Source organism: Cupressus sempervirens, chromosome 5 (genome assembly GCF_028749045.1).
Source record: "Cupressus sempervirens isolate cs-2001-9-10 chromosome 5, ASM2874904v1, whole genome shotgun sequence".
In the NCBI taxonomy this organism is placed as follows: domain Eukaryota; kingdom Viridiplantae; phylum Streptophyta; class Pinopsida; order Cupressales; family Cupressaceae; genus Cupressus; species Cupressus sempervirens.
In genome coordinates this window covers 836,248,359-836,263,840 of record NC_143122.1, presented here as the reverse complement: position 1 = coordinate 836,263,840, position 15,482 = coordinate 836,248,359, and positions in this window count along the sequence as shown.

Here is a 15,482-nt window from a genome sequence, read left to right as displayed (position 1 = left end):
AGAGGCTATCTCTAAAAGGCTCAATAGATTCCTAGTATCCTACTATTGGATGCATAGTAGATGGGCTACCCGTTCGAAAATTCTTGATTGGAGAGGCTCTGATCACTGGCCTATTAGGCTCTCTATCACCCCTTTCAAGACCTCCAAGAATCCCTCTTTCAAGTTTCAGCTGATGTGGTTGATGGATCACTCCCTACAGGAGCTTATGATTGCCTGGTGGTATGAGGGTAAGCCTTCACATGGAATTTCTATGTGCACCTTCGAGAAGAGACTTCAACATGTTAAGTTTAGGTTGAAGAAGTGGAACAATCAGTGTTTTGGAAACCTACAAGAGCATTTGAGTTATGCTCAAGCTAGGTTGAATAATGTCACTCGCCAGATCAGGGACTTAGGCATGACTCCAGATTTGATGTCTCAAGAATCCTCAGCTCTGAAGGAAGTTGAAGAATGGGAGCTTTGGGAGGAAATATTTTGGAAACAAAAGTCTTGAGTAGACTTGTTGAAGGAGGGAGATAGAAACACAGCTTTCTTCCACAACACTGTCAAGGCCCGCAGGTTTGGGAATTCTATCACTTCACTTGTCTCTACTTCTGGTGATTAGCTATGTTCCAAGGAGGCGATTGCTTCAGAGGCCATCAGATACTTTTCTCAACTCTTCTCTAAGGAAGACCCTGCTTCCTTGGAGGAGACTAGATCTATTTTAGACTGCATTCCTCATCTATTTTCCAGCAGTATGAACAGAGATCTTTTAAAACCTATTATGATTGAGGAATTGGAGAAAGTAGTTTTTGGTATGCCAAAAGGTAAAGCCTCGAGCCCAGATGGGTTTCTCATTGAATTTTTCGAGGAGTTTTGGGAGATTATTAAATTTGATCTTCTAGATGTGGTCTAGGAGTCATATCAAAATAAACAAATGCTCAAGTCTATGAATGCTACTTTTCTGGCTCTCATTCCCAAGATTGATGGCGCTAACAGGTTGGACCAGTTTAGACCCATTGCTCTATGTAGTGTCACATACAAAATCATCACCAAATTAATTGCTGAAAGGCTCAGGCCTTTCCTTACCACTCTGATTTTCGAGGAACAGGGAGGTTTTTTCAATGGGAGACAGATTCTTGATGGGGTGGCTATTGCTACAGAAGCTATTCATTCTATGGCCTTGTCCATGGAAAAGGCTATGTTTATTAAGCTGGACTTAGCTAAAGCATATGATCGAGTTATTTGGGACTTTTTTATGTCGTGTGCTTTTAGCTTTTGGATTTACTACAGAATGGGTGGATTGGGTTCTCGGCTATGTGTCTTCCCCATCCTTTTCAGTTCTTATCAATGGAGAACCTACTGACCTTTTCTCTTCTTCTTGAGGACTTCACTAGGGGGATCCTATCTCTCCTTATCTATTTATTATTATGGCAAAGGGCTCAGGTAGATTTATAAAATCTCAAGCACAACTAGGACTTATTCAAGGGTGGAAGTGGGGTAATGATATTCCTTCATACACGCACCTCCAATTTGTGAATGATACTGGCCTGATGGGCCTGGCTACTGCCAACGAGGCAAGGAACTTTAGAAATATTTTGGATAGTTATTTAAAAGCTTTTGGACAAAAAATTAATGAAGGGAAATCTTATATTTATTTCTTTAATACTCCTCAGTCGATTCAGCTCAGGATTGCTAGAATTCTCAGGTTTCAAGATTGATCCCTCCCTTTGATCTATCTCAGAGTTCCTTTAGCTTTGGGGACTCAACAGAAAGAATATTGGAAAGGTATTGTTGAAAAATTTCATAAAAGAGTGAGGAATTGGACACATAGGTGGCTCTCATTAGCTAGGAGGGTTACCCTAGTCAAGACTGTGATTCAGGCCCTCCCTATTTACAGGTGCTTAGTGCAAACCCCTCGCATGGGAGTTATGAAAGATTTTGATTCTTTTTCATGACAATTCCTTTGGTCAAGCAACCTTCAATCCTCTAAATGGAGCTTAGTCAACTAGGACACTATTTGCTTGCCTAAGTTTGCTAGGGGTTTGGGCCTTAAATGTATGGCTCTCGGTGTCAAAGCTCTTGCTGCAAAGTTATACTAATGATGGTGCAAGAATCAAGACCGGGATTGGGCCAAGATTTTGACCCATAAGTATTTCCCAGGAGTGGAGTTTTAGGATATTCCCAGACTTGAGATTGATGGTAAGGGGTCCTTTATTTGGGACACCCTTAAAAGGGGCGCTCCTCTAATTAAGGATGGTCTTTTCTGGATTTGTAATTAGGGGTCAAGTGTGTTATTCTAGCAAGATTCTTGGGATGGCCACCCTCCTATTCTCTCCAGTTTTCCCCACCTTTGGCCTTTGTATCATGTTTTTTCTTCTACAGGTTGGACCACAGTTGCTCACTTCAAGGCTATCTAGAGGTGTGGTTTGATGGAGGTGGTTAGCTGGAAGGATCCATAGCTTTGGCCCATAGGGGGCTCCCCAGACAGTCAGGCTGAATTGGCACATATTCTCTTCTCTAGGCTTTGCAACTCTTCTAAAGACAAAGACATCCTGGCATGGGGACCTTGCCCAAAAGGTAAGTTCAGTGTGGCCCAGGGATATGCTCGGCTGGATAAGCAATGTAATGTTATTCAGGAGGTTCCCTAGTGGAGGCAGGTCTGGAATAAATTTTCTTGGCTGAAATGTAATTTTTTTCTTTGGTTGGTTGCGCAAAATGTCTTACTTGGGATAATCTCCAGCGATGCTTGTCCCCTATGTTTGTTGGATGAGGGAGATGCTTCTCATGTGTTTTTCTTATGTCCTCTCTCTAGTGAGATCTAGCATAAGTGGTGGGAGGCATGGTGCCATAGATGTATTCATGCCGTATCTCTTATTGAATTTTGGGCCAGCCTTGGCAGACCCCCTACGAAAACTTCATTCCTTCAAGTGGCTTGGGCTATTGGACCTTCTTTCATTCTATGGAATCTTTGGTTGGAGCGTAACTGTCAAATTTTTTGTAATTCCAGCTTGGGAACCACTAAACTATGGCAGTTGATCCTATCCAGGCTTCAAGAGACTATCTTTGCTAAATGTGATATGTCAGAGCCAGTGGATCCTGGGGATTCTCGTATTATCAAAAATTTAGGATTAGTGGATAAAGGATCTGAAACTAGTAGCAGTAAGAGATATTAGCCACAAAAGAGGAAGATTTGCAGAGTGGGGAGATGGAGCCCTCCTCTTGCGGCAATCCTAAAGATTAACACTGATGGCTCCTCCCGTGGGAACCCTGGACAGGCTGGAGTGGAGGGGATTGGGAGAGATGTAGATGGTAATGTTATTTTCATATTCTCTATACACAAAGGAGTTCATTCCAATAACTTGATGGAGGCTTTGGCCATTAAAGTGGCTATGGAGCGGGCTTGCTCTCTTGGATGGAGGAGAATGGTGTGTGAGTCTGGCTCTCAGATAGTTGTGGATATGATTAATAACTGGAGAGTGGATGAATCTAGCTGGAAAATTGCATCTATTGTTAGAGAGATTCTCCACTTGAGTATCTTTGTCTATGGGATCATTTTCTATCATATTCCTAGGGAATGGAATGGAGTGGCTGATGTCTTGGCAAAATGGGCATCAGAGAAGGGTGCTAGTTGGGATATTTCTGATAGAGATGATCTTCCTGTTGATCTTAGTGGGATCTTCAAGCAATTAGTGGATAAGGATAGATCGTAACTATGTTGGGTTGGTGACTTGGTTGATGGGCTTGAGGCCTCCTATAATTTGGATTTAATTGAATAAATTTTTATCCCCTTTTTTCAAAAAAAAAATTAGACTCCACACTAGAAAACAATCTCCCACTTGGAGACTAATCTTTTAGCTATGCCACTACACCATGAGGCTCCTATTAGATCAAACCCCCTGGACTTTGTTCCTCTTTGATTCTTGTTTAGTTTCAAAGACCAATAGAAGCTGAAGAGGAATTTAGCTTCTCCCTTGTCACTACCTTTGTCAACATATCTGATGGATTGTCATCTATATGTATCTTATCTAGCTTTAACTATCCATTATCCAAAACTAACTACATGAAATTGTACAACTGAATGTGTTTAGTCTTTTAATGCAAAGCTAAATTCTTTGCAAGATGAATGTCACTTTGACTATTTGTAAGAAAATAATTATCCTTCTAAGTGTATCCCAATTCTTCTAAAAAGAACTGAAGCCATATCATCTCCTTTGTTGCCTCTGTAGCAGCAACATACTCTGCCTCTATAGCGGATAAAACATTAACCTTCTATAACCTAGAAACCTAGCTCATAGCTACCCCATCAACAGTAAATACATAACCTATAGTACTTCACCCAGTATCAATATCCCCTGAAAAATGTAAGTTAACATAACCTTGTAAATCAATAGTAGAACCCCCAAAGTGTAAACACTTATTAGATGTTCCTCTCAAATATCTAAGAATCCATTTTACTACATTCTAATGCTCAATTCCTAGGTGACTCATATATTTGCCAATGACTCCCACTGCATGTGCAATATTTGGCCTTGTACATATCATAAAATACATCAAGCTTCCTTTAGCTGAAGATTAGGGTACCTTAGACATTTTATCCTCCTCTTCTCATGTCTTAGGACACATCTCCTTAGTCAACTTCAAATGACAAGGTAAAGGTGTGCTGACAACTTTAGTGTTCTCCATAGAGAAACATTGCAACACCTTCTCAACGTAATTAGCCTGAGATAGCCTCAATTTCTTTTTCATCCTATTTCTACAAATCTTCATTCCAAGGACTTTTTTTTCTATCCCCAAATTCTTCATAGAAAGAGCATGTGCTAACTGGCATTTCAGCCCCTTAATATGATCCATGTTAGACCTAGCTATAAGAATTTCGTCAATACATAAACATAAAATAACATAGCTATCATCATCCAACCTCTTAAAATAAACACAATGATCTAAATGACACCTATTGTATCCATGCTCATGCATAAAACTATCAAATTTAAATTACCATTGCCGAGGTGCTTACTTCAAGTCATCTAAATTTTTCTTCAATCTGCGCACTAAGTTCTCCTTACCTTTGCCCTCAAATCCCCATGGATGATCCATATATATCTCTTCATCCAAATCACCATGAAGGAAGGTTATTTTAACATCAAGTTGTTCTAAATTAAAATATTTAGTAGCCACAATACTTAAAATAGTATAGATAGTAGTCATTTTAACAATAGTAGAAAATATCTCATCAAAATCAATGCCCTTTTTTTGTGCAAATCTTTTCTTAGCTCCATCCTCTTCTTTTAACCTCTAAACACATTTATTTTGTAAAGCCTTTTGACCTATAGGTAACTTGCATAAATCTCATGTCTTATTTTGCAGGAAAGAGTCCATTTCATCTTTCATTGTAGACTCCCACTAAATCTTAGTATCCACCTACATAGCTTCATCGTAACATTCAGGTTCACTAGCATCTATTAATAAAATAGAATACAAAGAGGGAGAAAATCTTTCTAGAGGTCAAATTTGCCTTGTTGACCATATAACATTCACTAGTGTGTGTGGTATTTGTTATTTTAGTTGTTACACATCATGAGGAATTGCTGGAACATAATCTTTTGGAGTATTATCTAGCACTACATAATCATCTTCTTTCTTCTCATGTTGCTGCAATAGATCTTTGTACAACACTTTCTCATTGAATATGAAATTCCTTCTATTTACAATTTTATGATTTTCAAAATCCCAAATCCTATAACCAAATTCATTAATGTCATATCCAATAAATACACATTTCTTTGACTTTTCTTTGAGCTTGGTTCTATTTTCATAATCTATATGAGAAAATGCTTCACAGCCGAAGGTTTTGAGAAAAGAATAACTCACCTTCTTACTAGTCCATGCTTCCTCTAGAATACCACAACCGAAAGGAGTAGAAGGACCTTTGTTAATCAAATATATAGCAGTATTGATAGCCTCCACCCATATGTGTAAGGGCAACCCAACATGCAACGTCATGCTCCTTGCACATGCCATTATAGTCTTGTTCATGCATTCAACCACTCCATTTTCCTATGGAGTCCTTGGAATAGTTTTTTTTCTATGAATGTCAAAAGTGGAGCAATAATCTTCAAATTCATGACTACAATACTCACCACCATTATCAAATCTAAGAGATTTTAATTTCTTACCAATCTCATTTTTAACCAAGCATTTCCATTTCTTAAAAGTTTGAAATACATTAGATTTATGTCTAAGGAAATAAACCTAGACTTTTCTAGTTGCATCATCAATAAATGTAACATAATAATGAGATCCACCAAGGGAAGATGCTTGATTCGGTCCCCATACATTAGTATGCACAAGCTCTAATTTCTCCTTTTTTATTTTCCTTTCTAGTCTTCATAAAACTCACTCTCTTTTTCTTTCCATACAAACAACTTTCACAAAATTCCATATTAACACATTTTAGACATGGTAAAACATTCTTTGAATGAAGTAATTTTATATCTTTCTCACTCATGTGCCCAAGTTTTTTGTGTCAGAACATTGTATTAGAATTTACAGTAGTTATTTGTTCTCACTACTCAACTATAATGACAATTCTCAAACATTCATTTTTCTCTAAAGTAATTAAAGTAGAAGGAACAATATGACCTGTACAAAGATATAAGGTGCCTACTTTCACACATTTTGCTACTACAAGGGAACCTTTTGAAACCTTCCAATTTTTATCATTGAAAGTAACTATACAACCCTCATCACTAAGTTGCCCTACTAAAATGAAATTCCTTAGCCTTGGAACATGTCTTACCTCATGTAGTAGCCAATGATTCCCATTGTGCAACTTAATCTTAACTTTTCCCTTTCCAAAAATTTGATAGGGTTCATTATCCCCCAAATAAACAAGCCCAAAATACCCTTGGACATAATCAATGAAATAATCTCTATGAGGTGTAGTAGGAAATGAAGCACTAGAATCTAAAACTCATGAATCATCAACAGTTTCTAAAGATAGAAGAAAATTATCCTCTTTGGATTTGTTACTTACCACATTTTCCTCCTTGTCTCCATCTAGTCTATGTCCTTCATTTTTCTTTGGAGTCCAAAAATCTTTCTTTTTATGCCTTAGTTTAATATAGTACCAACAGTTGTTTGGTCCTCTTGATTGAGGCCTCCTCCCCTTTGACTTTCCTCTTGATTTCCCACAATTTTTGGAATTACTTTCTCTCTTAGTTGTTCTGCCTCGACTTTGTGCATTCAAAGAAATTCCTAATGTAGATCCACCTAAGGATTTCCTATGAGTTTCCTCACTCAAAATAATACCTATCACATTATCATATTTTAGGGTATTAGATTTAGGAATAGAATTACTCACAGCCATTACCAAGCCATTCTAGCTTTCAAGAAAAGAACACAAAATAAAGAGAGCACTAATTTCTTCATCAAAATTGATACCCATAGAAGATATATAGCTAGTAATAGAATTAAACTCATTTAATTGATCTGCAACAGATCCACCTTCTACCATTTTAATTATAAATAAATGCTTTATGAGAAATACCTTGTTTGAAGCGGAGGGCTTTTCATATAGTTTTTCTAGGGTTTGCATCAACTCTTCTATTATCTTTTCTTTTATGATATTAAATGCCACCGATGGTGCTAGGCATAATCAAATACTTCCAAGTTCTTTTCTGTCCAAAAGATCCCAGTCATCATTTGACATAGATCCCTAATTATTGATTTTACCTTCCAATGACTTCCATAAATCCTTCTAATATAGATAGTCTTCCATTTTCATCTTCCATAATTGAAAGTTTTTCCCATTAAACCTATCAACCCTCATCTTACCCTTGTCTACCATCGCTCTCACTCAATTGTGAGACTTTTTTGTAGAGGATAACTAGAAAAATAACCTCGCTCTAATACCATTTGTCAAGATTAACCTTAGAAAGAAATAAAAATTACATGCAAATATAAAAAATATTAGAAATAATAGATCACAGAAAAGAACATAAGACACCAAGATATAATGTAGTTTAGCCAAACCCTAAGCTATGTCCACCAAACAAGTCTTTTATTATTACGATCCAGTGATTACAACCTAATTACAATCCATAATCCCTTACAACTCAATACCACCACAAGAACTAATTTTTGCATGACCACTATAGAAAAATACCTAACCCTAAGCCCCTTTATACAAGTATTTTTGCCACTTTAGGGTCACAACATGTCAGCCATAAATTAGAAAATATTAGCCCAAAAATTAGTGGAAAATCGATGAATAGTACTAAAATTTTTTTTGGGGTGATGCCCCAAACCCCAAAGAATTTATTAAGTATGCATAATACTTCATTGATCAGTCACTACAAACTAACATGGATCAGCATGTGAGCCAAACTATGGTCTGTATTTGTAAAGTGAGTTGTGTTAGTCATATCAAAACTTGTTGTTACTATCTAACCATTATATTAGTATTGAAATCCATTTATGAAGATTGACCTAACATCCATATGTAAATCCTTTAATCAAGGTGGCATTCTAATGGAATGTTCTAAAGACCTCTAACAAGGCCACTCCTAACAAGGTGATTAAATACTCTAACAAGGTCACATTTAACAATGTGTTTTGTAACCTTTAATAGGGTTGGTTCCTAAAAGAGTAAAAATATTGGTGAATTTTTCCCAAATTGGGTTTCCATGTTAAATCTTAGAGTCAAACTTGTGCTGATATTATTTGTGATGATTCATGGTTAATGTTTTACATTTTGCAAGTCTATTACTATTAGGATTATGGAGTGCTAGTTGATATTATTGATAAACTATTATGGAGTTTGAGCTAATGAATTCTTAGATATGAAGTAGTTGAAGTGTTTATTTTTTGAATTGCCACATCTAGACCTTGGATAACTGATTCACACCTCCCCCACCTCCTAGTTATTCCAAACATTCTAACATAGGTAGCTATACCTCCTAACCTTATGGTGTCCATAGGCCCATAGCCACTCTACTCATGGAGATAATGATTTGACCACAACCACATAAGAAAATCACCTATGGTTATTACACATTCCAATCAACAACATGATACCAACATCTATATGTTAAGGATGATAATGTTGTACATCAAGTCACTAGTTAGACCCACTAAGGATAACTATGGAGGAACTCTAGTGGAGTGTCATTACTTTCCATCTGGTAGTCAAGTACTTTGAGACTTTGATCATATCCCTTATGAGTCCAGATACACACACCTTCAATCAACTCCCTCAAGAGTCTAGGTGTTCCATAAGCTTGTCTTTCACTAAGTTTTGTTCATCGATTTATTAATTTAGTTATCACTTGTTAGAACCTCTTCATGTTACCTTGTTGGCCAATTCATGGTTGAGGTTCATGCAAGAAGTTACTCCACCACCTACCTTACATACACATGGTCATCACATGATGAGTGCCTATAGGTAATGCAAGTTCCCAACCCAAACCCTAAATGAACATTCCCTCAACTGGCCTAAATTTGGGAATTTGGATCTCACAAGATCCCATCATATACATGAACATGTACTCATGTGTGGACACAACCATCCACACTATATCAATAATAAACAAGGGTTAGATGAGAAAATAAGGAACACCAAGTCTAAAAACTCACTCAAGTGAGCATATTGTTGGAAGTACAGATTTGACATGAATCCAAATGAAAAGTAAAAGCATGGGTAGATTGGAAACCTATCATTCATTCTGATTCCATGACAAAAATTAGCTCCAAAAAATACTTGAGAAATTTGGGTGGCATGTATAATCAGGTGATGTAAAATCGCTCAAAACTAAAAGTTGTGAAAAACTAACAAAATTAAAACCCTTTTCCCAAATGGAGATAAATCCTTCAAAAAATATAATAAAAATTAATTTTAACATTCATAGAAAAAAATGGCCAACATAATAGTATGAACTTCTAAATTAATTCATAAAAAAATCCCTAATTATTTATTGATTCCCACCCATCCGTGCCAAATTAACTTGTGAAAATGGAGCAAAATAATAGTTCTCATCCTATAACTATAAATAAATTGAAAATGGAAACAAAAATCAGCCAAAATTATTAAAATGAGAAGGCCCTAACTCACAACCAAATGAGCTAACACAAGAATAGGTGCCACAAAATAATGAAGACACCGATAGTGATGAAATGCTTCGCAAATGAATTTTCCACTTTGAATCCAAGGAGCCTACTCTCATGTCAGTCCTATGTGCATAGCTCCCAAAATGAAAAAATCTCTAAAATGCTTACAATGGGTTTGGATGATTTTCTCCAAATTTCCTTAATTCAAAAGTCAGAAGTGAAGTCTATTTCACTTTTTAAGACATATATGGACTTTTTTTGAAAATAACATATAATAGAAAAAGAAATAACATAAATAAATTAAACCATTTTTCAACCAAGATAAAATAAGGTAACTCCAATTAAATGGAATTCACCTAAGGTAAATTTTTTCGGACTATAAAATAATATAAATTAAATACAAAATTTCCTTAAACATAAAAATGCAACAACTTAATCATTTCTACAACCACAGTAGACACCTAAATACATAAACACTTCACTATTCTAGTCATAATTGCATGATGAATCCAAATTTATTAAATTAAATTGTAGGGTTCATTATTTTAAACAAATAGGATATGTTGCCCATACAGGGTCGACATTGGTTAGGTATAAATAGCCAAACCACTAACTCCATGTACCACTACTAGGGATATAAGTCTTGCATAATAAACAACACAATCAAGTGGAGATGCAGAACAATAATATAATTTGAAGCAACAATGCACAAAATCATGTAATAATCATTTATTTAATTTCATTAAAATAACCTATTTAAATAATTCATTTGCACCATAATAAAAGTTCACAACAAGAATTATATAGATGTCTTTATACAAAATAACCTGATATCATCATAAAACATCATGTCACATCACTAGCATTCTCATACAAATATGATCAAACTGAATAGTGTAGCACCTAACATCTATTGCCTATGATATTGGCAATAAAAATTATGTTTAATCATTGAAGCATCTCAAACTCACATACACATGAATATCATAAAGTATTATAAAAAAAAATATGCCATGGTACAAAATGCAAACACAGAAAGTACTACATCCTCATTCAATAAAATTTCATCTAGCATATTTGATAGGGATCATGATCTAGTTAGATCTTTAGGTTTCAACAAGCACAAGTTGAATTCAAGTTCTTCTTCATGTAATCTCTTAATCAACATATTCCTAGTCTTCATAGTTTTTAATTTAATTCCAAACTCTAGCTCAAAACCTTACTAAGATTTGCAATGCACAATAGGACAAATATGTACCTTTTCCGTTTCTTCTTCTTTAGACTTATTATTTTCTCAAATTTGAAAACCTTTTTGTAACAACTGCCACTACTTATAGTAATAAAGTGTCTAACAATGATTATCCCAAAGCATTTAATGCAATTTGCTAATAACTAATAGCTAAGTCATTCACCAATAGAAAATGATCTCAAGTTCTTATTTTCATCAATTAACTAATTTGTGTCTATCTATAGTTTTCTTCTTATCAACTCTTTTGGGACCTAATGTAAACACAATGGAACTTGATGTCCTTAATCATATACTTATATGCTTAGTTTGCAAACAAAGTCCCTATATCATCCAAAAAAAGTTCCTTGGTTGTTGTTGTCTCTTCTCCTTTTTTGAGCCATATCCTTCTCATTTCCTTTCTTACCGATTCTTTGTCCACATTCGTTTTTCCTTTTCCAATTGATCATTATCAGTGTCAGACCAATACTACCATTTTTAGGTAGAATTTCTATATTTTTAATAGAAATGACATCATATTTGGAGTAATCTTGAAGGATGGGTAATTCTTGACTTGAATTCAGTAGTTAAATGTTCTAGTGTTCCACATTGGTAACATTCACAAGTTCATTTCCATAGTCTTCTAGATGATACATAGTTTTCTTAGTTTTCATTGATCTCATCTTACAAACTTCTACATTTTGACCATATTTATTGTACTTATAGAAATATACATTGAAGTTCTTTCCAAGTGTCATGTTGTCATGTTTAGACCTACACTCTTGACCTTTATGCATGTACATGTTATAGTTATTAAAGTAACTATTTAATGGTGTTCTCTTTACACATGCTTCTTCTTTGTATTTAAAAACATCTTCTGTATGATTATATTTGCCGCAATATTAGAAAATAGGGTGGTAATTATGCCTTTCTATTTCATCATCCTTTGTCATTAATTGTTCAAACTTTTTTGTTTCACCTTTCTCCTTTGTAGTGTTGTAGACAGTTCTTGAATTAGTGATATCTATTCATTCTTTTTGTTTCATCAAGATTTTATCTAATTTGAATGTGTTTTACTCAAAAAAAATAAAAATCTAAATATATCTCCTTCTGAACCTTCAATTCATTTCTTAGATCATTGTTTTCCATTTTTAAGACATTAACTCCTTTTACAAATTATGTTTATTAAATTATCTCTTGTGTGAATTTCATTTCATTGTATCTCCATGACTAGGTGTTTCTTACTCATTATCTCTAAAGAATCTTGGAAATTTGATTCAACATAATGTTTTCCCATATTTTATAGTTTCCATTCTATCAAGTATTTCATTCATTCCATTGGCTTGACTTTCTTGTTCCTTTTTCATCAAATTCAACATTTTCTTTAATGCTTTGTTCTTTTTGAGGAGCTCATCATTTGTCTCCATTAGCTCCTTTATCATGGAACATTCTTCCTCAAAGTTGACACTTCATTTTGGTTATCTATTCAAATCATCAAGACTCATTTAAAATTTTTTAATTAGTTCTTTTCTTTTTGTAAATGATACTCTTAGTTTGTACTTTAACTCAAAGATTTGTGCATTTTCATACTCCAGGGTTTTTTCTAGTTCCTTATAATACTTGTAGCTTGTCGTCATCCCAAACATACTCAAATTGTTAAACTTTCATCGAAGAACAAGGATCTCTAATACCAATTGTTGAAAATTTATATGTGAGGTATTGAGGGGGGAGGTGAATCAATACCTAATAAATTTTTAGTTTGAGCTCCTTTATCAACATAAACTAAAAGTCTATCAAAATAGTTAAAATGATAAATATTCTATATAATAGATAACACTACCAATAGTTAATGCATTCCTATGATGTGTATTAGTGTAAAGTAACCAAATGAACCATAATCTCACAAGCACATAACATACAAATTTTTGGTATCATGGAAAATAATTGGCCAGATGGAAAACTATGGTAGGGATGATACCCACAATTTATTATTGTATCAATAAGCTTCCCTATTAAGAGCTTACAATAATCTCATCTTCTAAATAACTACACCTTGCTAAAATTTTCTAGTACCATGTTAAGATTATCATTGGTCTTATTAAATACTACTTAGTTAAGAGATTCGATTCCACTAATATAGTGTTCACCCTATTAAAGGATTTATAATGAGTTTCAAATAAGAACTTATAAGTCCTACTAAAGGTGACTTTGATAAAGGATTTTACAATATTGTTGAAAAATTTGTTAGATATAAACAACAATAAATTAACTTGTATTTGCCTTTCTTTTTTCTTGATAGATTCGCTTTTCTCTTCACTATTTATTCCCTTTTAGATAGCTTGCTGCATTGTTTATTATTGTAATTGTTAGTATCCCCATGCAAATAGAATTTCTCCAACTCTCTCTCTCTCTCTCTCTCTCTCTCTCTCTCTCTCTCTCTCTCTCTCTCTCTACTCTTTTTTTCACTAATATCCATTTTTCTTTCTTCATGACCTAATTAGGGTTTCTAGACTTTCTATAAACCATTTTTTTCTTTTCCTCTTTTCCTCATTGATAAGTCCTAGAATTGCCAATAAGATAAGTAGTTTAGGGTTCTAATAATGCTTTTACCTTATAATAGTACCTTCTTAGTCGATAGTGTAAAATTATTTATTTTTCCTTAATCATTTTTCTTATACTTATCTTCTTTAATATTTTTCCAATAATGACAACATCCAAAAACCATCACCATAGGGGTATAGGAATTTATTAAGGTAACAGTGAGAAAATATAGTAAGTTGAAGATGAAGAAGCTTGGACCATGTGGGATACTAAAGAAATATGATTTTGGAAATGCTTAAGAAGTAAAACCTCCTAGTGAACTGAATATTTTCCCAACATTTAATATTTTAGATCTAATAAAGTGACATGAAGGAGGTGTTGAAGATGATTTCATATAAGAATAATGAAGTATTTCAGCAACTACTTTGGCTACAAAAGATATTGAAGAAATTTAAAATAGTCATATTAGTAGCTAAACAACAAATGGGACACATGAAGAATATTTGGTCAAATGGAGAGTAATACATGTTGAAGATTCATCATGGCTATCAAGGGAGAAGGTTAACCATCTTGGTTTTCCTCTAAACACCTAAGATGTGAGAAGATGACTTCTTAAATTATTATGTGTGTCATATGCATCATCATCATGTGCGTAAGGGAAATCTTTTATCATCCAATAATATTTTTGATTTTTCTTTCAATAAAGGTTATCTTAATGTAGAGTTGTTATTTCTAGAAGCTTACTATTTTTAGTAAGTCAATCATTCAAGCTCAAATGTTGTGATTTCTTTCCCAAACATTAATTTTAGATATATCAATCTTCCAATAGAGTTTCAATGCAATATCAGTTCAATTTGTGAAGTTATTAAAAAATCAATATTGACACTAGAGTATAAAAAAATTAAACCCAATTTTGAAGGCTTTAGAGGCTCTAAAAAGGGGTAAAACCTTAGGTAACTACAACATACACAAGTTAGGCACTATAGAGGAGTTTTATACCTCTTTGAAATATGATATAATAGTCATTTAGAACAACTAGAAATGAGTTATATACCCTATAAGTTGCACCACCTGAAATGGACTAGAAATTAAATTATTTCAAAAATTATTTTGAGTTATGAAAATTATTAGGGCCTACTCTAATGTAATAAAATATGAATAATAATATTTAAGTTTTTTTATCCTAAAAGTTTAGGGTTGAAATATCTACAACTTTCTTAGGAAAATTACTTATATAAAGAAAGAACAAAGGGTTATCTTGGAAGTTCTGGGGATGTTTATGGTGGCTCTGGCTTACAAAACAATGTAAGGAAAATATCCATATGGCTATGCATTTTATATTTCTAAAAAAAATTATTTCATATTTTAGAAATAATAAGAAGTTTATTTTTTGATCTTGCAACTTCTTCTTATTTTCCTATTTATGATGTGTGTTTGTGCTATTAAAGGGAGTGCCCTTTATCAAAAAATAAAAAATGAGTGTGAGAAGAAAAGAATAGAAGATTTTAAACAATCAATTTCTATATATTGAAATTTACTCCTCTCGGATACAAATAAGATAAAGGAAATAGTTGGGGAAGGAGGTGCGATATTGATAACCATTTATGGTCATTCCCAATACACTAAGGATATA